Below are 22,116 nucleotides of genomic sequence, written 5' to 3'. Positions count from 1 at the left end.
CCCGTCCCCTTGATCTGGTCATGTAAGTGTGATTTATTGTATTGTATTATTTTACTTTGTTTAATAATGTGTATTATGTTGTTATGTAATGTTTGTGTTGCTTTTATGACTGTAAACCGCCCTGAGTCCCATCTGGGAGATAGGGCGGTATATAAATAAAGTTTTATTATTATTATTATTATAAAATCAGGGCAGTGAATAAAGAACACCACTCAAAAAACAGGAATTACAGACATGAATCAATCAGGGCCAGCTAACACTTTCCAACAAAGGATTCCCCAGGCAGGAAGCAGCCAGACCTTGAAGCTGAAAGTGCTATTCAGTGCTAATCAAGGTAGCCAATGGTGTCAAGCAGAGATGTGTTATTACCCCTACCTTATTTTCCATCTTCATCGCTATGATACTTCACCTTGTTGATGGGAAGCTTCCCACCGGAGTGGAAATCATCTATCGGACAGATGGCAAGCTATTTAACCTCAGCAGACTGAGAGCCAAAACCAAGGTCACCACAACATCTGTTAATATGCTCTAATATGCTGATGACAACATAGTCTGTACACATTCAGAAGAAGACCTACAAGCCACTCTAAACACCTTCGCAGAAGCATACGAGAAGCTCGGCCTCTCACTGAACATCAAGAAAACCAAAGTGCTCTTCCAACAGGCACCAGCTAATCCCTCTGCAAAGCCAGGAATACAGCTTAACGGTGTAACATTAGAAAATGTTGACCATTTCCGCTACCTTGGCAGCACCTCTCCACAAAAGTCAACATTGACACTGAAATACAACACCGCCTGAGCTCTGCGAGTGCAGCATTTTTCCGTATGAAGCAGAGAGTGTTTGATGACCGGGACATCCGTAGAGAGACCAAGGTGCTTGTTTATAAAGCCATTGTCCTCCCAACCCTGCTCTACGACTGTCTACAGACGTCACACCAAACTCCTGGAGCGTTTCCATCAGCGTTGCCTCAGGAAAATCCTGCAAATCTCTTGGGAAGACAGGCGGACAAATGTCAGCGTGCTGGAAGAAGCAAAGGCTACCAGCATTGAAGCGATGCTCCTACGCCATCAACTCCGCTGGACTGGCCACGTTGTCCAAATGCCCGATCACTGTCTCCCAAAGCAGTTACTCTACTCCGAACTCAAGAATGGGAAATGGAATGTTGGTGGGCAGGAAAAGAGATTCAAAGATCAGGTCAAAGCCAACCTTAAAAACTGTGGCATAGACACTGAGAACTGGGAAGCCCTGGCCCTTGAGCGCTCTAATTGGAGGTCAGCTGTAACCAGCAGTGCTGCGGAGTTCGAAGAGGCACGAACAGAGGGCTTAAGGGAGAAACGTGCCAAGAGGAAGGAGCGTCAAGCTAACCCCGACCAGGACCGCCTTCCACCTGGAACTGATGTCCTCACTGCGGGAGAATATGCGGGTCAAGAATGGGTCTCTTCAGCCACCTAAGAACCACCCCCAAGACACCAGGGGTGGAAGACAATCGTCCTCGAGCTACAAGAGATCGCCTAAGTAAGTAAGTAAGTAAGTAAGCCAATTGCAACATTCACACCTGCCTCAGACAAGAGTTCTTTCTCCCACCCTGGACATTCCACAGATATGTAAACCCCAATTGCCTAGTTTCCAAGAGACTTCACAGCCTCTGAGGATGCCTGCCATAGATGCAGGCGAAACATCAGGAAATAATGCTTCTGGAACATGGCCATACAGCCCAGAAAACTTACAGCAACCCAGCTTTAGCACCCTTCCACACTGCCCCTTTATGCCAGGATCTGATCCAGATTATCTGTTTATCTCAGGTTATTTTAGGTGGTAATAAAAAAAGTATATCTCTTTAGATCAGTGGTTCCCAACTTGTGGATTCCCAGATGTTTTGGCCTTCAGCTCCTAGAAATCCTAACAGTTCGTAAACTGGCTGGGATTTTGGGGAATTGTAGCCCAAAACACCTGGGGACTCACAGGTTGAAAACCACTGTTTTAGATTGTATGGAGGTTTCTGCAGAAATTGTAGCTGTTGATGCAGTTATGGAATAACAATAACTTTGTAAATGCTCTAGTCTAAACTCTGAAGGTCCAACACATGCTACAGTATGATATGTTCCTCCTAAATATGTGTGAATACTGAAATTGTGATTTGAGGGATTAAAAATAAAGCCAGTTCATATATGAATTCAATTATATAGAAATCACGGAGATGCTTTATAGTTTAGTCTTTTTCTTCTCACCACTGCTAGGATTCTAGCAATGATCTGAGGTCTTGTAAGGAAGTGCACTGTGCCGTCGTGCCTGGGGCTGTACTCTTAGTGAAAGAGGCATGGACGTGACATCTTTCCCCAGGGGATTGCTTCTTGCCCTCCTTTAGGGAAACTGGAACTCCCAAGGACCAAAACACTGTAGATAACTCAAAAACTGGGTTTATTGTTCACAAAGGGGGTAAAAGAAAATATACATTACAGTCTTTGATTGTTTAAGTCCGTTGAGCTTTTCCAGATCCCTCTTTCTCTGGCTGTGAATGCCGGAGCAAACTCAGCCTCAGTCCAATGACCTATATCTGAAGACAGAGTCTTCCTCTGTTGCCAAAGGACTGATGTGAAGGCGCTTGAGACTCCTCAACGTTGTTCAGGTTGGCCCTGAACATGAAGTGTGTGTCAAGACCCAGGCTGCAGAGCATCAATAACCATGCACAGAGACCAGAATCTATCTAATATCTTTATTAAAGGAATATAAAAAGTCAATAAAAACAAGTGAAGAATAAAATTCAGAAGTAGACCTTTCAGGAAAGGTCAAATATAGTCCAGGAAATTAAGGTCCAATATGAGATATTAGAGTCCAAAGTTATAATCCAATAACCGAAACACACACTTTGCCGAGCAAAGTGTGGGGAAATGACAGGGTCCTTTAGTCCAATGGAGCTTGGCAACAAGGCTGGAGAGCAAAATAGATTCTTGGCAAACAAGGCTTGATTCAAGGCAACAAGAAGCAAGAGACGAGAACAGGGTCCGTGGCGAGGTCCGTGGCAAGATCCGGGGAAACAAGGCAGGGTTGGAACAAGAACAGGAGTAGCATAGTCCACACACGATCTCACTCCCGAAGCTGACGAATTGACTCCGCAAGGATTCCCTTGCGGTTAAACACCTATATAGGATCTTGTTCTCCCGCCAAGGAACACTTTCCCTGGGGAACAAGAAGTGAAACCCATACTGTGTCCAGATGCATGACTCCTTAAGATTTCCCAAGGGAAACAGGCTTAATCAGCTAATTGTCTGGCAGCAATTCTGGCGCTTCTGCGTTTCGCCTCCCTAGCGCCTCTATCTCGATTATAATTATCCCGGCGAGAAAACGGGGGAGATTTCTGCTCAAGGCTTGTTTGGCTGACTTCTTGTGGGCAAACATCTTGCAGGTGCAAGGGCTCCAATTCTGGCTGAAACGGTGGGAAACCCAAGTTGTCCTCTTCATCTGCCACGATAGTACTAGGAACGGGACTACATGGCCCATGAGTCATCACACTATCCCCCTCCTCAAGGCCCCTCTCCAAAATGGGCCCTCTTCCCGAGGTGCGGGGCCGCGGCTTGGCAGGGTAGGCCTGATGGAAGCGGCGGACTAAGTCGGGGGCATGAACTATGGAAGCGTCTTCCCAAGAGCGTTCTTCGGGGCCAAAACCCACCCAGTCAATGAGATACTGAAGGCGGCGGCGGTGGAAGCAAGAATCCAAAATGTCCTGAACCTCGAATTCCTCCTCCCCGTCCACCAAAACAGGAGTGGGGGCCGGCCGGTCTGCATCAGGGCGTACACCATCCGCCGGAAGGAGCAGGGAGCGATGAAACACTGGATGGATGCGCATAGAGCGCGGAAGTTGGAGTTTGAAAGTCACGGGGTTAAGTTGCACCACCACTGGATAGGGACCAATGAAACGGGCATCTAGCTTCCGGCAGGGACGGTGGGAGGGCAAAAAGCGAGTGGACAGCAGAACCCGATCTCCTACCTTGATTTCGGGGCCCGGTTGGCGATGAATGTCAGCGTGGCGTTTATAGTCCTCCTTGGCTTGGTCCAGTTGTTGGAGCAATAGTTGTTGCACCGCTGTGAGTTCCTGCAGCCAGTCCTCTGCTGCAGGGACTTCTGAGGTTTCAATGACAGGAGGAAAGAAACGTGGATGGAAGCTGTAGTTCGCAAAGAACGGGGTTTCCTTGGTTGAAGCCTGGACACCATTGTTGTAGGCAAACTCTGACAGAGGTAATAGGGAAGCCCAATTGTCCTGTTGATAGTTTACATAACAGCGAAGGTATTGTTCCAAAGTGGCATTGGTGCGCTCCGTTTGTCCATCCGTTTGGGGATGGTGAGCTGAGGATAAACGAGAGTCTATGCCCAATAGTTTCTGTAGTGCCTTCCAGAATCGAGAGGTGAATTGAGATCCACGGTCAGTGACCAAACTCTTGGGCAATCCATGTAGCCGGAAAATATGCTGAAGGAATAGATCTGCAGTCTGTTTGGCCGTGGGAAGGCCATCACAAGGAATGAAGTGGGCCAATTTGGTGAAAAGGTCCACCACCACTAGGATCGTGGTATATCCAAGGGAGGGTGGTAGGTCGGTGATAAAATCTGCAGAAATTATCTCCCATGGACGAGATGGAGAAGGAAGGGGATGCAGTAGCCCTGAGGGCTTCTCCCTTCTTGTCTTGGAACGCTGGCATACCGGGCAGGTATTGACATATTTCTCCACATCCTTGCGGATCTTGGGCCACCAGAAATCCCGTAGGATTAAATGCATGGTTTTGAAAAGTCCAAAATGTCCTGCTGGCTTGCAGTCATGACATAGATGAAGTGCCTTTTCTCTGCCTGGTCCTGGAGGGATGTAGACATGATTTCTGTAGCATAACAGCCCATCCTTAAGTGAGAAAGGAAAACGTAGCCCTTGGCGAATTTGATCTTGAGCCCAGGCATCCGCCTGTTGACTGGCTCTAATTTCTTGAGCACAAAGGGGTCCTGGAGTAGAGGGAGTTGGTTCAACTGAGTGGATTTGGTGTTTCCCACTGTGAGCGTGGCAAAGTTCTCGGGTTGTAGCAATCGGGATTCAAAGGTTTCTCTGCGTCCTGCAGCATACTCTGGTTTCCGTGATAGTGCATCTGCTTGCTTGGTCTGAGCTGGGGTTACATAATGGATCTGGAAGTCAAAACGCTCAAAGAATAAAGCCCAGCGCTGCTGCCTCTGATTTAACTTGCGGGCAGTTCTTAGATGTTCCAAATTACGATGGTCAGTATGAACCTCAATGGGAAATTTGGCCCCTTCTAACCAATGCCTCCAATTTTCAAAGGCTGCCTTTATGGCCAAAAGTTCCTTCTCCCAAATAGTATAGTTTCTCTCTGGGGCTGTTAGTTGACGGGAGTAAAAGGCACAAGAATGGAGATGTTCTCCCACTGGTTGCATGAGTACAGCCCCAATTGCCACATCGGAGGCGTCAGCCTGCACAACAAAAGGGGTTTTAGGATCAGGGTGCTGTAGAATTGGCTGGGTCGTGAACAACTTCTTTAGTTGCTGGAACCCTTTCTCTGCTTGCTCCGTCCAGCGGAAAGGCTGTTTTCCACGGATGCAGCTGGTGATTGGGTCAGACCAGCGGGCAAAGTCTGGGATGAATTTGCGGTAGTAGTTCGCGAACCCCAAGAAACGTTGCACTTCTTTCTTGTTGGTTGGCGCCCGCCATTCCAATACTGCTGAAACCTTTGCCGGGTCCATTGAGAGCCCTTGTGGCGAGACACGGTATCCCAGGAAGTCTACCTCCTGTAGATCAAAAGCGCATTTTTCCAACTTGGCATATAGTCCATGATCCCGCAATCGTTGTAGCACCATCCTGACGTGCTTCTCATGCTCCGATTGTGATCTAGAGAACACCAAAAAATCGTCCAGGTATATGATCAAGAACCGATCTAGATAGTCCTGGAAGATATCGTTGACAAAATGCTGGAACGTTGCGGGAGCTCCGGATAATCCGTAATTCATGACTAGGGACTCGAATAATCCGAATTTGGTCTGGAAAGCGGTTTTCCATTCGTCCCCCTCCCTGATGCGAACTAGATTGTAAGCCCCCTGGAGATCCAGCTTGGTGTAAATCTTGGCCCCTCGAAGTCGGTCTAATAGGTCCGAGATCAAAGGCAGGGGGTAGCGGTTCCGCTTCGTGATATTGTTCAATGCTCTATAGTCCACAACCAAGCGTAGGTCCCCTGACTTCTTTTTCACAAACATCACTGGGGAAGCGGCTGGGGATTGAGAGGGTCTGATGAACCCCTTGCGAAGGTTTGACTCTATGAACTCCCTGAGAGCTTCTTGCTCTGGTTCAGTCAGGGAGTAGAGGTGTCCTCGCGGGATCGGGGCCCCCTCCACCAAATCAATGGCACAATCGTAGGGTCTATGCGGGGGTAGTTTCTCGGCTTCTTTTTCATTGAAAACATCCCAAAAGTCTAAGATGGGTTCAGCGTCTGTGGCATGGCAGACCTTAGCTACAAGACAATGGTTTTGGCAATATTTAGAAGCAAACTGCAGTTCTCTGTTGGTCCAGGAGATGTTTGGGTCGTGGAGTGTCAGCCATGGAATTCCTAAAATCACAGGGAAGTGGGGAACCTCGGTAACGAAGAAGGAAATCTCTTCCATGTGTTCCCTTATCCACATTCTGGTGGGCTCAGTCCATTGGCTTACTGGACCTGTCTTTAGGGGACGGCCATCTATGGCTTGCACCACCCGGGCGTTCTTGAAATTGTGATATTGTAATCCCAGAGAGTCGGCATACTCTCTGTCGATGAAATTGTTTGTTGCTCCTGAGTCTATCATGGCATGGATCATGACGGGTCCTTTTTTCGCTGACCACAACGTGACCACTAGGAGAAATAGGACCCCGGTTTGTGGCTCTTGAGTGGGGTTCTTGACTGGGTTGGCGAGCCTCTCTACGCCCGGTCGCTGGCTTCCCCCGCCGGCTTTGCGCCAGCCGCCTCGGCCATCTCCGTCTCCGCAGAGGACGCCGCCGCCAAGCGAGCGGCGGGCTTTCTCTTGGCTGGACATTCTCTGGCGAAGTGGCCCCCGTTTCCGCAGTACCAACAGAGGTTTAAACGTTGGTGGCGGGCCTTCTCGGCAACATCTAATCTGGGACGCACATTGCCCAACTGCATCGGCTCCTCCTCACTTCCTCTGGGGTATGGGGCTGGTGGTGGGGGTCTCCACACTGGACGTGGCTGAATACTGACGGGAGCGGGAGGTTTTACTCCTGCTCTTCCACTCTGGCCTCGGAGCCACTGTTTTCTGTTGGCAAGCATGACTTCGGCTCGTAAACATTGGTCGATAAGTCTCTCAAGAGAGTTTGGAGGATCCACCTTGGAGATTTCTTCTTGCATCTCGATGTTGAGACCCTCACGAAACTGTCCTCTGAGGGCTACATCATTCCAACCGGTGTTTTGGGCCAGCACTCGGAACTCGGCTATGTACTGGGACAACGGCCTGTCCCCTTGGAAAAGGCGCCGGAGTTTATGGCCGGCCGCCTCTACATTGTCCTCGATCCCCCAAGTCGCCTTAAGGTGATTTAGGAAGTTTTGCGCGGAACTTAGGTGCATGGAGGCTTCATCAAATAGCGCCGTCGCCCAATTGGCCGCTGGCCCTTCTAGGAGACTGTAAATCCACGCCACCTTGACATCTTCTTGGGGAAACTCGGCTTGGCGGGCTTCTATGTACGCCTGGCATTGGCGACGGAAAACATGAACCTTGGAGGCTTCTCCAGAAAACTTGGTTGGTAGCGCTAGGGCAGGGAGACGGGCTCCGCGTTCCTTCAAGCCCCGTATTTCTCCCTCCTGCGTATGGAGTGTATCACGGATTCTGTCTAATTCATCCTTGGAAATGGTATAGCTGAGTGGTTGGGCTTCCGCCCCGGTTCCTGTAGACATTCTGGTCTAGGTTAATTGGTGCTTAGGGTGGCGGAGTCAAACTGTCAAGACCCAGGCTGCAGAGCACCAATAACCATGCGCAGAGACCAGAATCTATCTAATATCTTTATTAAAGGAATATAAAAAGTCAATAAAAACAAGTGAAGAATAAAGTTCAGAAGTAGACCTTTCAGGAAAGGTCAAATATAGTCCAGGAAATTAAGGTCCAATATGAGATATTAGAGTCCAAAGTTATAATCCAATAACCGAAACACACACTTTGCCAAGCAAAGTGTGGGGAAATGACAGGGTCCTTTAGTCCAATGGAGCTTGGCAACAAGGCTGGAGAGCAAAATAGATTCTTGGCATGTTTAGCCTGCAGAAGAGAAGGCTGAGAGGAGACATGATAGCCATGTACAAATACGTGAAGGGAAGTCAAAGGGAGGAGGGAGCAAGCTTGTTTTCTGCTGCCCTGCAGACTAGGACACGGAACAATGGCTTCAAACTACAGGAAAGGAGATTCCACTTGAACATCAGGAAGAACTTCCTCACTGTGAGAGCTGTTCGACAGTGGAACTCTCTCCCCGGGGCCGTGGTGGAGGCTCCTTCTTTGGAGGCTTTTAAGCAGAGGCTGGATGGCCATCTGTCGGGGGTGCTTTGAATGCGATTTCCTGCTTCTTAGCAGGGGGTTGGACTGGATGGCCCATGTGGTCTCTTCCAACTCTACTATTCTATGATTCTATGATTCTAAGGCTTGATTCAAGGCAACAAGAAGCAAGAGACGAGAACAGGGTCCGTGGCGAGGTCCGTGGCAAGGTCCGGGGAAACAAGTCAGGTTTGGAACAAGAACAGGAGTAGCGTAGTCCACACACGATCTCACTCCCGAAGCTGACGAATTGACTCCACAAGGATTCCCTTGCGGTTAAACACCTATATAGGATCTTGTTTTCCTACCAAGGAACACTTTCCCTGGGGAACAAGAAGTGAAACCCATACTGTGTCCAGATGCATGACTCCTTAAGATTTCCCAAGGGAAACAGGCTTAATAAGCTAATTGTCTGGCAGCAATTCTGGCGCTTCTGTGATTCGCCTCCCTAGCGCCTGTTCCGTCCCCCAGGACGATGGTTTGCCTTACCTATTGGTCGTTTGTTTGTTTTCCCTCCTTTACATTTTGTTTGAGCCTCTGGCTGCAAAAGCCTAGGAAAAGTGGCTTGGAATCTGCAAGAGCTGGCTGCAGTTTTCTTTGCAGTGATTGGTCAAAGAGTGCAACATCTTAGGACCGCCCTTTTTACCAGGGTCTAGTCTCCATTTTAGAGCTTCATTCTGGCTATAGTCTTCCAACGTGCTGGAGCTGTGCAAGGCTAACTGGGACAAATCATCCTCAAAACCAGGCCAATCTAAGCCTATCCAAATTAGATAAGTATTGAATTATATTGATCTGGAATAGGAAATCTAGTTAGAGGAGCAAAGTTATTCCATCGCTTCTAGAACTAATCTTTGCTGTAAAGATAGGGAAGGAAAGAGTTTCTCCTTCTAATATAGGCAGCGTGATTAGGGTATAGTGGTTTTATAATCACTTTTGCCTTCTGGAACCAGGGATAATTCTGCAACTAAAACCTATGGAAATTTGTTTCATTTTCTGCAACTTTAAGATCTGTGCCAGGTTTACAACCTTGTATGAATAAACATCCTTTTTTGAAGTTATCCAGACTCAGTCGTTCAATATCTATAGGACAGCTTATAGGGATTTGCAGTTCGCCCGGATAAAGGACAGCACGTTTCAGTTTTATAGTTTTTTATTGTCTGGCGGACGGCACAGTTTTGAGGTAGATCAGCGGTTTTTCCGCTTGAGCTAGCTTGCACGGCTTATAGTTTTTTATAGTTTAGGAAGTTTAGTTTAGGCCGCGGCTTTTCCGCCTGAGCTCAGTCTGCATACCTAAAGACTCTACCAGCGTCTGAGGCAGTGGAGCCCGCTCTCAGACCTGAAGGAGTCAAATAGTGGGGCTCTATTTCCTTGCTATTTGGCTCGCGTGTGCGCACGTGGCCCAGTGGCTTTCTGGGTTTGCACAGGCTGTGCAGTTCCCAGCAACGTCCAGGGCTCCCTCGGCGGTAGACCTCGAGCCGCGGAGCACCAGCGACAGTTCTTTGGCTGGCTCTGAGGCGTGAAGCCCACCAGAACCAGGCTAGAACCTGGACAGGCCTGGCAACGCTGCTGCGAGTTCGGCCGGAGCACTCGGCCGGCTTCGACCTGCCTCATCGTCCTGCGGTGGTGACCTGCCTCATCGTCCTGCGGTGGTGACCTGCCTCATCGCCTGGCGGTGGTGACCTGCCTCATCGTCCTGCGGTGGTGACCTGCCTCATCGTCCTGCGGTGGTGACCTGCTTCATCGTCCTGCGGTGGTGACCTCCCTTCACAGCGGGGAGGAGGCGTCTTTTCTCTCCTCCTTTCCAAAGCCAGCCTCGGTGCTCCTTCGGCGGCAGGCCTCGAGCCGCAGAGCACGAGGTGCTTGAAAATTTGGCGAAGTCGCCATTTTGGCAGTTTACGTCACTCGGGCAAGGGAGGTATCAAGTGGCAAGTTGCTGTCAGTTGGCATTTTGCAGCTTGCCCACTAAAATCTGGCGCCAAAGGTCACAATCTTTGTAAAGTATAGTTACTTAGTGATATATATTGCTATGGTTAAGTGCTGTGAATTGTATTATATATTGAATTTGCCTTTATTGTAAATTTACTTGCAGGTATATTGCATTTGCCTTTGTTGTAAATTTACTTGCTATTAAGAATACATAATGTCTATGCAATTTCAAGATGATACAGATGGTATACCTCCTTCTGAGGCTGAACGTAGGAATGAAAGGCCCCAAAGGATAAAGCACCCTTCAGCCAAGATGCTAGCCCATCTAATAGGTGAAAAGGAGCTCCTCCATGTGAGGTTAGGTTCGGCATGGGAGCGAATTGTAACATTGATGGACAGAATTGAGAGCTTGGGTATTACAAGGGTGCCATCCATATTACAGACCGACCTTGAAGAGACCTTTGGTATTTGGAGGGGTTTGGTGTCTAAGATAGTCCAGGTCCTCGAGCGCATTAACGCCAAGGATTCAGAGTTAGAAATAGTGAGTGTCTTAGCTGACACTAATGAGAAAGAAAATAAGGTGAGGGCAATTCTAGATGCCTTGGAATTTAGTTCTCCACCTGTTAATCTAAGGTCTGAGCCAAAAGGAAATCAGTCTTCCTTATGCAGCCATGAGACCAATCTTTTAAAATCACCTGCTGTGGCACTTAGTCTTAAGTCCAACCGCTCTAGCCAGGTATCTAAGCTAAGGGAGTGTGCATCATCTAAACATAGCCACTCTAGCAAGTCTTCTGCTGCTGGGAGTGCCATCTCTTCCCTAGCTGCCTTGCACATTAAGGAGGCTGCACGTCTGAAGCTAAAGAGCAAGGTAGCGGGGGCGGAGGCTGATGCTAAGGCAGCTGATCTCACCCTTCCCTTTAAAGAAGAAGAACAACGACTGCAAATAGAACAGGCCCGTAGACAAAGCGAAATGCAAATAGAACAGGCCCGCAGACAAAGCGAAATGCAAATGGAACAGGCCCAAAGCCTGAGGAATTTCTTCTCTGGAAGGCCACCTTCCAGAGAGCAATCAGAGACTTAAAGTTATTGCCTGAGGAAGAACTGACTCTTCTGGCTGCATGGTTGGGCCCAGCCTCATCCTCACAAGTTAAGAAGATCTACGCAGCCCACGTAGCCGATCCCGACAAAGCCCTGGAAAAGGCCTGGGCCAGGTTGCAGCAGAGGTATGGGGCCAGCACAGAGATTGAAGCATCTCTTATGGACAAGCTCCAAAGGTTCCCAGCTTTGAAACTCAAAGACTTCAAACTCTTGTGGGACCTCAGCGATCTCCTTACGGAATTAGAGTCGGCCAAGGAGAATCCAGAACTGCCCGGTTTGAAGTGCCTCGATCAGCACCTGTCCCAGAGGCAGATCTTGACCAAGCTGCCCTTCACTTTGCAAGAACGCTGGGGACAGGAGGTCTTCAACTACAAGGAGGCCCACTCCCAGGCATACCCTCCATTTTCTCATTTGGTCCAGTTCATCACCAGGGCAGCCAGAGAAAGGAATGATCCGCAGACGGGCCTCCCCACCTTATACCAAGGGACCCATCCAGGGAAGGCATCTGAAGTGGACAAGAAACCACCTAGAGAGGCCAATAGACCTGTCAGCGTAAAGGCAGTCGAAACTCAACACAAGACTGATGAACCCAGGTCGGAGGTAAAAGAGTTGCTTTGCCCTATCCACCAAAAGCCTCACAGCTTGGCCAACTGCAGGGAGTTTAGTAGAAAGTCATACAAAGAAAGGCAACAGCTAGTTCAAAAGCAGGGAATCTGCTTTAGATGCTGTGGAGCAACTCCACACTTTGCGTCCAACTGCAAAGAAAACGTCAAGTGTGAGAAATGCAACAGCCTCAAGCATTGCACCGCAATGCACAACTCCAGTGTCATCTCCCACCCCAAAGGGAACGTTTCACCAAAAGAAAAGTCAGCAGTCGAAGACACCGACAAGCCAGTCGTACCAGAGATGCAGGTGGAGGTTTCAGCAGTCGCCTGTACAGAGCTGTGTTCTGACTCGCACCAGTACAGAGTTTGTCATCCTATCTGCCTAGCGGATGTATATCCAGCCAAGAGCCCTTGGCTTAGAAAGAGACTCTATGTGGCCCTGGATTCACAGAGCGACGCCTCCCTGGCTACTCCAGAGTTCTTCCGCATGTTTGACCTTAAAACCAAGATGGTTGACTACACTATGACTACGTGTGCAGGAAAGAAGAAGTTGCAGGGTCGCATAGCATCCGGCTTTGTTGTTTCCTCTTGCGACCAGAAGAGGCAGTTCAAGTTGCCAGACCTGATTGAGTGTTCCTCCATCCCTCGGAACAAAAAACAAATTGTAACTAGAGAAGTTGTGGAGGCTCATCCACATTTGCGACGATTAAAGAATGCCATACCTGCTTTCCGTCCAGATGTGGACATTGCCCTTCTGCTTGGTGCGGACTGTCCGAACTTGTTCTATGTGAACGACCAAGTTAAGGGACCTCCAGGGGCGCCCATTGCTCAGCTGCTACCACTAGGCTGGACAGTTACAGGCCCAGTGTGCATAAACAAGATGCACCCACCATCGTCGTTGGACTCCAATCAAGCACAGGTGCTTAAAGGTGGACGTCCTACACTTGTGCGCAGTTGCCTAAGTCACATCTCAGTCTACTGCCAAGCAATAACTCCAGAGTATTCCTCCATTTTCAAAGTCTCTGAGAGAGACGAAGCCACAGCGCTCTCGAAAGATGAGCAAAGGTTTTCGGACATTATGAATGCTCAAGTCTCACGAAGTGCAGAGGTGAAAGCCTGCAAATCAACCACAGAAATCAAGATGGGCCAAAGATCTTGCCTGGAACCACACCGTTTTGAACGTTTTTCGGAGTGGCACAGTCTTCTTAGAGCAGTAGCTAGGCTTATACATCGTTTAGCTTGCAAAGATAGTGAGCCTTTACAGGTCCAGGATATGATAAAGGCTAAGAGCGTCATATTCAAGTCAGTACAGAGATCTGCTTTCAAGCAGGAAATAGCTAGGCTAGAGCAAGGGCTCAACATCCCTAATCAAAGTCTTCTAAATGAGTTAAACCCATTTCTAGACAAGGAGGGTATTTTGAGAGTTGGAGGAAGGTTAGCCAAAGCTAAACTCAAGGCGTGCATAAAAAACCCCATCATCATACCCCCTAATAGTCACACTGCATTGCTGCTCGTTCGGCATCACCATGAAAGGATCCATCATCAGGGTAGAACTCTAACTGAGGCAGCCCTTAGAAATGAAGGTCTGTGGGTAGTTAATGCCAAAAGGTTGGTCAACAGTTGTATTTTCAAATGTGTTAAATGCAGGCGCCTTAGGCGAAACTGTCAAAGTCAGTTGATGGCAGAACTACCTCAGGATAGGACTTTGACAGACCCACCCTTTTCCCATGTGGGAATCGATGTGTTTGGTCCTTGGGAGGTTGTCACTAGGAAAACCAGGGGTGGTGTTGTAAATAACAAGAGGTGGGCAGTTTTGTTTACTTGTTTAGTAATACGAGCTGTCCATATAGAAGTCATAGAAGGGATGGACACTTCATCATTTTTAAACGCATTAAAAAGGTTCATAGCCCTCAGAGGGCCAATTAAGTCAATTCGGTCGGACTGTGGCACCAATTTTGTAGGTGCGACCAAAGAACTCAATTGTGTGTCTAGGTTTGGGAGAGACCCAAAGGTTCAGAACTTTACGAATACTGAACAAATTATGTGGACTTTCAATGTTCCTCACGCCTCCCACTTGGGTGGTGTTTGGGAGAGGATGATTGGTATTAGTCGCAAAATCCTTAATGCCATGCTTTTGAGTCATAGGTCATTGACGCATGATGTTTTGGTGACACTTATGGCGGAAGTTACCGCAATTATCAACAACCGGCCGCTGGTTCCCCTTACCAGTGACCCTGAGAACTTACAACCACTGACTCCTGCACTTATTTTGACACAAAAGGTGCCAGGATGGAAGGACATCATGTTGCCAGTTCCGGACGGAACTCACCGTGCCCTGCGGAAACAGGTGCAGTCCTTGGCCAACCACTTTTGGAAAAGGTGGAAAGCTGAGTACTTAAGCCAGCTTCAAGCTAGAAGAATCTGGCAAAGCCCACAGGACAACATTGAGGTTAACAACGTTGTGTTGTTAAAGGACAAAGACTTGCCCCGCCATGCATGGCCCATGGGCATTGTATTGAAGACCTTTCCTTGCCCGGATGGTAAGGTCAGGAAAGTTCAATTAAAGACTTGCAACAGAGGCAAAGTGTCCATTTTGGACAGACCAATTAGTGACCTCGTGTTGCTTATTGGAGATGTTTAAAGTTCTAGTGTTTGTATTGTTGTGTATACAAAGGTGTTTGTATGTTTTTGATTGGTAAATTCCCACATCCTGGGAATTTAGCGGGGAGTGTTCCGTCCCCCAGGACGATGGTTTGCCTTACCTATTGGTCGTTTGTTTGTTTTCCCTCCTTTACATTTTGTTTGAGCCTCTGGCTGCAAAAGCCTAGGAAAAGTGGCTTGGAATCTGCAAGAGCTGGCTGCAGTTTTCTTTGCAGTGATTGGTCAAAGAGTGCAACATCTTAGGACCGCCCTTTTTACCAGGGTCTAGTCTCCATTTTAGAGCTTCATTCTGGCTATAGTCTTCCAACGTGCTGGAGCTGTGCAAGGCTAACTGGGACAAATCATCCTCAAAACCAGGCCAATCTAAGCCTATCCAAATTAGATAAGTATTGAATTATATTGATCTGGAATAGGAAATCTAGTTAGAGGAGCAAAGTTATTCCATCGCTTCTAGAACTAATCTTTGCTGTAAAGATAGGGAAGGAAAGAGTTTCTCCTTCTAATATAGGCAGCGTGATTAGGGTATAGTGGTTTTATAATCACTTTTGCCTTCTGGAACCAGGGATAATTCTGCAACTAAAACCTATGGAAATTTGTTTCATTTTCTGCAACTTTAAGATCTGTGCCAGGTTTACAACCTTGTATGAATAAACATCCTTTTTTGAAGTTATCCAGACTCAGTCGTTCAATATCTATAGGACAGCTTATAGGGATTTGCAGTTCGCCCGGATAAAGGACAGCACGTTTCAGTTTTATAGTTTTTTATTGTCCGGCGGACGGCACAGCGCCTCTATCTCGATTATAATTATCCCGGCGAGAAAACGGGGGAGATTTCTGCTCAAGGCTTGTTTGGCTGACTTCTTGTGGGCAAACATCTTGCAGGTGCAAGGGCTCCAATTCTGGCTGAAACAGTGGGAAACCCAAGTTGTCCTCTTCATCTGCCACGATAGTACTAGGAACGGGACTACATGGCCCATGAGTCATCACAGTGTGAGTCCCAAGGGTAAGAACCTCAGAATTGGTGCAGAGAGCTAATTTTTCAAGGGCTTTCAGAGCCAAGTCTCTCTCTCACATCCATCTGGTAGAGAGCTTGCTGGTGGAATGAAAAGGAGGAAACACAGTCCTACTCCAGGAAGAGGTGGAGCCAAACAGTTTAGCTGAGTGAGCAATATAACAGGTACAAACAACATTGATTGACAGATATAAATAACCAATCCAACTACATTTACAGGGGAAGGGCAAAATCAGGCATGATACAACAATTCAAATCTTGAAACTTATAGTCACATGCACTATGTCATTATCCACAAAGTCCTTCAAAGCAGTAACCAGCCTCCTCATCCTATAGTTCCTTTTCTGTCATTAGGACAAAGCTAGATCTTAAGGGCTTATGGGAATGGAAATCGGCAATTATTAATACCTAGAAGAATATCATACAAGCCTCATTTATGGCCCTTCCAGGCCCCTTCCACATTTTCTGCTTTGAACTGGAATATATGACAGTGTGGACTCAGATAACCCAGTTCAAAGCAGATATTAACCTCCGATGGCGCAATGTGTTAAACCCTTATGCCAGCAGGACTGCTGACCAAAAGGTTGGCAGTTCGAATCCGGGGAGCAGGGATATGAGAGAAGCCTTCCACAGGATGGTAAAACATCCAACTTCTGGGTGTCCCTTGGAAAACGTCCTTGTAGACGGCCAATTCTCTCACACCAAAAGCAACTTGCAGTTTCTCAAGTCGCTCCTGACACAAAAAAAGAGAGCAAATATTGTGGGATTTTCTGCCTTGATATTCTGGGTTATGGCTGTATGGAAGGGCCCCTAAACAGGGCTTATATCCCAGGATCTGATTGCAGGTTTTCTGCTTTAAACTGGATTATATGAGTCCACACTGACAGATAATCTGGGCTAAATAGAAAACCTGGGATTCCTGGGATATAGGACCTGCCTGGAAGGGCCCTTAGGCCCTTTCCACACAACTGTATAAAATTCACATTGAACTGATTTATATGGCAGTGTGAACTCAGGGCCCTTCCACACTGCCATATATTCCAGTTCAAAGCAGAAAATGTGGGATTTTATTCAGCTGTGTGGAAGGGATCCAAGACAGCACTTTAAATGGCCAGATGCAAATTTGCACATCATTTGAACGAGTTTTATTCCTGGGTCATACATATCTGTTCCTCCTTGCTTTTATCCTGAAAAATGGCACATTTTATTTTATTTATTTACTATATTTATATCTCGCTTTCTCTCACCCTGAAGTGGAGTCAAAGCGGCTCACAGTATGGCAAAATTGAATACCGTATATACAAACAGGTAAAAATGCAATACATAATATGCAAAAACCTAATAAAACATATAAATACTATAAACTGTTAAAAGCCATTAAAAACCAAGTCAGAGTCGTTGTTTGTGTTACTAGAACTATGTCAGTTCTCTATTGCACTTATCCAAGTGCCTCTTGCACAAGAAGTCCTTTATTTCAATAGAGTATGCTGTTATTCACAGTTTTGCATATCCATGTGAAGTCCAAAAACATATCTCCCACAGCTACAAAGGTCATACTGTATTTAAATACATACACTACTTCCTTCTCAATAACTAAAAAAAAGCTGTTCCTACAGAAGTCACTAGAGGGCAGAAACTTTGTCCTCCACACATTTAATGAAGTTTGTGGCACACAAACAAAGTTTGTGGAGTAGGACCATCACTTTCAAAGTCAAGACTACACTATTAAACAGGAACTGACACTTTCAAGGCAGGAATAAACGTCATCATCATTATTATCATTCAGAGGCCGCATGACCATCTGTCCAGACAGGTTTGGTCATGTTCTTGTGCCTAGGAACAACAGGATGATGTTCCTGGGTTATACATGTCTGTTCCTCATTGCTTTTATCAGAAAAACATGGGGAAAGTTGATTACATGGCAAAAACTTTGTGTGCCACGAACTTCATTAAACATGTGAAGGCCAGTATAAAGTTTTTGCTCTCTAGTCAACTGTTGCCATGTTTCTAGGATGCAACCAACCAGGAACTGACATGTATAACCCTGGAACAAACCAACATTAAAAAATCCTGTATTTTCTAAATGTAGGAACATAGAGATTTAAATATCCACATTTTCTGGCCAGAATTGTGATATTCCTATAACTGAAAATCTCGTGTGTTCTGTGCTTTGTAGCGATTCCTTCCGTGGTTTCAGGGGACATTGTTTGGCCACACGCTATTTTGAACTAGGAGCTCCTGAGATAGAAGTACAGTGTAGATGTGCCCTGGGTTATCTGAGTCCAGAGTGCCATATAATCCAGTTCAATGTGGATTTTATACAGCTGTGTGGAAGGGGCCTTAGATAACCCAGTTCAAAGCAGATATTGCGGATTATCTGCCTTGATATTCTGGGTTATATGGCTATGTAGAATGAACTTGAAGGAAATGGGGGCGGGGGCGGCCGACAAGGAGCTCTGGCGTGGACTGGTCCATGAGGTCACAAAGAGTCCGAAACGACTGTGTGAATGAAGAAGAAGAGGAATGTTCCTTAGGAGGCCTGGCAGTGCAAATGGTGTCAGATTACGTCAATTATACAGTGTAGAGCAGGCATGGGCAAACTTTGGCCCTGAGTTGAAGTCCAAAACACCCAAAAGTTTGCCCATGCCTGGTGTAGAGGCATCCTTCTACAAAGTTCGATTGTGAGGCAGCTTTTCGTTAAGCCCATAAAGCCAGAATTATTTTTAAAAAGCTTTTAAAGTGCTTTTTGTTTGTTTGTTTTTTTTAAAAAGAAATCCAAATAGTCCCCACCCTCCCGCAAGGCCAGAAGTGATGACACTGGTGCCACTTTTAACTGATGTCTCAAAATCAGTATCATTTCTTGTGCAAATACCTGGTTTCTTGTTTCCTGGTTTTAACAGGGTTGTAGCCTGTGATCCTTTCGCTCCAATTCATCTACGAACAATGGTCCCTGTTCTCTTGAATGGCTCCACCTATTCTTCCTTTGTCTCCTCTTTGCCCCATTGAAACTCAGGTTTTTCTCTTCTTAAAATGCTTCTCAAAACCCTCCCTTTTACTTGAAGGCTGTGAGTGGATCTCTTGAACTGCATGGCTCTGTTATTTCAGATGCGCCTGCACTATGGAAATATAGGCAGTCCCCAAGTTACGAACAAGATAGGGTCTGCAGGTTTGTTCGTAAGTTGAATTTGTTTGTAAGATGGAACAGGTGCATTTTTAAGTATAATTCCTTCCAAATATATGTATCTTAGCTTTGGATAGCCTAGGGAAGGGTTAACACCCCTTTGGTGTTTGTTTTGCTGTCTGTGCCCCTGTTCAGAAGGTTACACATCACTTTCTGTCCCTGTGATAATTGGATTTTGAAAAATGTGGCTTGTTGTGGAAACAAGGATTGGAGATAATGTTTCAGTGGAGACACCTTTCCCCCATGATAACTCTTTCAGGAGTGAATTTTCCTTCCTAGAGGTAGATTTCTCTCACTTCCTGTTAACTCACCCCCATTCTTAATTAGGAGTTGTTAATATGTTGTCGAACAACGCACCCAGCCCTGTGATTTATAGTTCACCAAGGACACTTAATCGAAATAAGATGAAATAATTTCTTTTCCCTTTCCTGCAAGGTTGCTGTGACTCCCCGCAATGGACCAGCAGCAGCACACCTCCCTCATTTCTCATCTATCTATATATATAAAAGAGTGATGTCATCACGGCGACCCACAAAACAACAAAACTACAGGCCCCCCAACCTCGAAATTTGACGACACAACCCATCATCCACAGCTCTAGGTTGATACAACAAAAAGAAAAGAAAAATAAAGTCCTAATTAGAGAGAGAGGAATAATTGCTTTTATCCAATTGCTGCCAGTTAGAAGGCTAAGCTCCTCCAACTGGGTCTCCTAGCAACCCAATAAAAATAATAAAAAACACTAAAAAATTAATACAATAAAATACCATAACAAAAAATAACTAAAAATTATACAAGAAAATAATAAAATATAATAAATAAAAAAGATAACTTACAATAAAATTAATTAAAAAATACAAATAACGTCAAATAAAAATTACACAACAATTTTTAACCAATACCACCACCACTTTGCCACAGCAACGCGTGGCCGGGCACAGCTAGTGTTATATATATAGACTAGCTTTGCCCGGCCATACATTGCTGTGGCTTATGGAAATCATTTGTTGGCCAGGTGGAATAGCAGTGAATAGCCTTGCAGCCTCAAAGCCTGGCCATTTTGCCCTCTGGCTTCTGTGGGCGGAGACATGAAAGGAAGGGAAGCAAGGGCTTTCAGAGTGGCAGGCTGGTGAGAGAGGGAGAGGATTGGAAAGGAGGAAGGAGAAAGGAGGACTTCCTTCTCTCTCTTTCTCTCTCTTTCCTCCTCTCCGGATGAGAAGGAAGGATGGCCATGGCCTGCCCCCCTGCCGTCTATGTGGTTCTCTCTTGGTGGACGCTTTCTCCTGAGGGGTAAGGTGCCAGGGATGTCGGGTCCTATTCAAATCCCTCTCGAGCCGTGCCTAGCAATGGTTTTAACAGTTCCGTTGGGCTTCACGTGGTCATGTAGTTTTTTCTTTTCTTTTTTTTGGGGGGGGGGGTGCTCCACACATGTGCAGTGAAGAATTTTGTGTTTTTGCTTTTTTTTGTTATTTCTAGATTACATTTTTTGGTTTTTTTGATGTAAAAACACAGATTGGGTGACTATGTCTTTTGTTGCCAAATTTGGTGTGATTTACTCCAGTAGTTTTGCTGTTTAAGTTAAGGGAATTATGATCAGAATATTTATATATGTATAGATGTGTGTGTGTGTGTGTTAAAATATGATTTTTGCCAGAGTCAGCCACAAGATCATCACCTTCCCTTGACCTCACAGAGGAATTTCCTGGACAGGAAGGGTTGGCAACCCCCCTAGGCCTTTTTCCATGACAAAGCAATTAGCAGAGATCCATTGTTTCAGAGATGGGTGATCTCCAGCCATGGGTGATCTCTGGTTGTTTATCTACATTAAACGCCTTTTGTTGGCACTAAGCCTTTCAGTACACAAGATCAACATCCAAGTCTGGTCCCTTTGTTTCAAGAGAAAGCCCCTAAGCTCTCAAAATATGGGCAGAGACTTATTGGGCTTGTCTCCTCTTGGGAGAGCCACTCCCTGGACAGCTGATTGGCCTTCCTTGGGTAAGTCCTCCTCTGTCCAAGGAATCTCCACAGCACCAGCCAATCAAAGCACTGCTTCAGGCTAGCCCCTCTGCTGGCCAATCAGGAAAGGGAGTGGGTGGAGCAATAAAACTTGAATCGGTGTTGAATATATTAAAAAATCCGTCTCTGTGCAATGTATAGGCGTGATTGTATTTTTTGCCCTAGCCTTACATGCATCCTTTTTCTGGGCAGATTGTAATTAAAGCCTCTGTCGCTGCCGTCATCTCTGGTAAGTGTGTTCATTAATTTGAAACTTTGGATGTTAGCGTAAATGCTCACCAGGCAGGACCATCCTTAACTGCAGTCCATAGTTTAAATTCGACTTCATGTAAGTCAGATGTTTGTAACTCGGAGACTGCCTGGAATGTGCTTTGACATTACTTTGATTGCCATAGCTCAGTGCTGTGAAATTATGGAAATTGTAGTTTTACAAGGTCTTTGGCCTTATCTTGTTAAGGAGTGCTGGTGCCTCACTTAGTTACACATCTCATAGCAGCTTAATTGCCATAGAGCCATGGCAATTAAAGTGGTGTAATTCTACAGAGTAGATGCATCCCTCTTCCAACACTCGAACCACTAAACTCCACTGGGTCTACCTGCTTAGCTGTGTGTAAACTCAATTGATTTTGATGGAATACATCTTAATAGATCTGCATTGGAAATGAATTGGTAATTGAATTAGGAGGGTGACACATTTGAAAGAGTGGGTTTCTGTGACACAGAAAAGGCTTGAAATATGTTCTCCAGAGTTGAATCCAATGCTCAAATCATCACCCTGCACTGTGTCTGACTTCAGGTACAAATTTCAAGAGATAAACACTGCAATAGTAAAGGTAGGCACTACGTGGCACTGTGGAGCTACTATAGATATCCAGAGATGGGTCAGATTCATTAGGATTTGGCCAGAGAAAGAAGGTGAGTCTAAAGCAGAAAACTAAATCATATAATTGGAAGACATCACAAGGGCCATCCAGTTCGGGCCCTTGCCATGCAGGAAAACACAGTCAAAGCACTAATATGCACTGCATTTTCATCTGAATGTTGAAGAAGCTGTCCAATGAGCTGAATTCTC

The sequence above is a fragment of the Anolis carolinensis genome, chromosome 6, assembly GCF_035594765.1.
Source record: "Anolis carolinensis isolate JA03-04 chromosome 6, rAnoCar3.1.pri, whole genome shotgun sequence".
NCBI lineage: Eukaryota > Metazoa > Chordata > Lepidosauria > Squamata > Dactyloidae > Anolis > Anolis carolinensis.
Note: the sequence above shows the minus strand (reverse complement) of the source record.